Source organism: Pteronotus mesoamericanus, unplaced genomic scaffold, assembly GCF_021234165.1.
Source record: "Pteronotus mesoamericanus isolate MK-2021 breed Mesoamerican mustached bat unplaced genomic scaffold, CSHL_Meso_final contig_173, whole genome shotgun sequence".
Classification (NCBI taxonomy): Eukaryota; Metazoa; Chordata; class Mammalia; order Chiroptera; family Mormoopidae; genus Pteronotus; species Pteronotus mesoamericanus.
Window position 1 is genome coordinate 12,274,034 of NW_026555072.1, and position 2,552 is coordinate 12,276,585.

Here is a 2,552-nt window from a genome sequence, read left to right on the forward strand (position 1 = left end):
AACAGGGATTGCATATAACACCAGTAGAATTTTTAGTTACATAAATAACTCCAAAACTGTAATTTTTGCTAGAAACGGCAGGAGTAGCAGGAACCAAAACACAGAAAGCATTCTAACCTTAGGGAAAAATATTCTTATTGTTGTGCAATTATGTGAAGAGACAGACCATATGAGAGACATGTCATTTCACCCTTAGTTACATGAACAAGTACAGGCAAAAGAGGAAAGGATATACAATAGACGTGTCACATAGAATCTATGAGTCTGGAGGAAAGGGACCGACTTATATAGAATTCTTTTTCTCTTCTGGTGCCTGCTTACTTTTCCCTAATTAATGTGCTAATTGTTTTCACTTACACCCCCAGACCATCCTATATATCAAAAAGCTGGGGAAATACAGAAGTCAAAGTACAGAATCTGATTTTTAAAAAACCACTGTCCCCTAGCTGTGACACCAATAAAACTTCTTGTACTCCTAGTAACCCACCCCTCCTCTGGCTTTGATGCCCACAATAAGATATGAAGGAGGCATCAAGTAGGAGAAGATCCTCCTTGCTCTTTAGATCTCAATCTCAAAAATATTTTGTTTTGAATCATCCAACTTTCTGAACCTGACTCTCTTTTCTTCCTTATCTCACTTCTAACACCCTTACTACAGTAATTCTCTGACCCCATTTAGACCTCAAATGCAATAACCCTATCGCTTTTTCACCCTTCATCACTACTTACCTCCTTTAGGATCCATAGTCTATTTGCACAACCCTTCCCCTGAAAATGCCTTCAAATCCCATGATCCTCTCTTCCTCCATTAAAATCACCTGGGAAAATCCCAACTCCAGTTAATCCTACTCTCCTGTACATGATTCCAAGAGCTGAATGTGGCTAGACCCAAGGACCTTTATAACTGGTTTCATTTTGAAATTACAAACACAAAACCCAATTGAACTGCCTGAAGTCTTACCATACAAGAGTAGGCAAAACTGGTTTACACCTCCTCAGTTGCTCTGCTCCTCAGTGGTAGCTGTCTATCCAGCCCTTTTACTTAATTTCTAGGACTCAAATTCACTGCCATGTCTTCTGAAGAAGGAAAGCTTTTTGTCGGAGGGCTCAACGTAAACACTCATGAGTAAGCTCTGGAAGATCACTTCAGCAACTTCGGGCCAATTTCTGAGGTGGTTGTCTTGGAGGACTAGGAAACTCAGCGATCCAGGGGCGGGGGTTGGCTTCATTACCTTCACTAATCCAGAGCATGCCTCAGATGCCATGGGAGCCATGAATGGAGAGCCTCTGAAAGGTCGCCAGATCCGTGTGGACTCTGTAGGCAAGTCAGCCCGTGGAACCAGAGGGAGGGAGTGCCTTTGGGGCCCGTGGGCGTGGTCGCTGTTACACTAGAGGTGGTGGGGACCAGGGCTATGGGAGTGGCAGGTATGACAGTCGACCTGGAGGATATGGATATAGATATGGAAGGTCCATAGACTATGGTGGCAACCAGAGGGGTTATGATCGCTACTCAGGAGGGAATTACAGAGACAATTATGACAACTGAGATGAGGCATGCACACTTTATGTAGATACAACAAAGAAAACTTCTGATCCAGGGCTGTCCTTCCAAATGGTTGTATTTATAAAGAGTTTTGGAGCTGCACTGAAACATCTCTTTTATTACATAAACATATATTTGAACTGAGCTCCCAAGGTAGCTTGTTAAAGACCTTTTAGAAAGTTCTATGTGTTTTTATTTTATTTTAATTTTCTCCCTTTTAAAGACAATTCTGGGGCATTTAGTTTGGGCTCTCAGGATTCGTTCTGGAAAAAAAAAAAGTTTTACCATAATTTTTTTTCTTACAGAAATAATGTGCATCCAGGGACATTTTAAAAACTCATGTACAGTATTTACCATGGTTAGGAAGCAATTTCCAAATGTAATTTCAGGAAATTAAGAACATGATACTTAGAGATTTTTTTTTTAATGAAGATCGCTGTCCTGATATATAGACGTTTCTTAAAAGACTTGTGAATGTCATTTTTTTTTAATACTGGAAAAATATTCTTGTTGTGTTTTCATATAGTATTTAGGATGTCCTTCATGGAGCTTATTAAAAAGATGAAACCTGAAAAACAAACAAACAAACAAAAAGTAGGTTCCTGGTTGTTTGTATAGAAAAATATACCTGGCTGGTGTGGCTCAGTGGATTGAGTGCAGGTCTGCAAACCAAAGGGTTGCTGGTTCGATTCTCAGTCAGGACAGATGCCTGGGTTGCAGGGCAGGTCCCCAGGAGGGGGCGCGTGAGAGGCAACCACACATTGATGTTTCTCTCTTCTCTCTCCTTCCCTTCCCCTCTCTCTGAAAATAAGTAAATAAAATCTTTAAGAAAAAGAAAAATATATAATACAAGAATAAATAATAATACAGGAATAAACTCTGTCTTGCATAGTCACGATTGTAAACCTACTTTTGCCCTTTGTATTTTCCTAATTAATTCCTTTCCTCACTCTGAGAAAACACATTGACACCTCTCAACTAATTTCCAATTTCTAATCTAACTTTCAAG

General features: G+C 39.9%; 1 pseudogene; it reads left to right on the top strand.

The window, feature by feature from the left end:
- The first annotated feature begins 1,070 nt into the window (after nucleotides 1-1,070).
- Nucleotides 1,071-1,546, top strand: LOC129065173 (RNA-binding protein 3-like; annotated as a pseudogene).
- The last annotated feature ends 1,006 nt before the right edge of the window (nucleotides 1,547-2,552 follow it).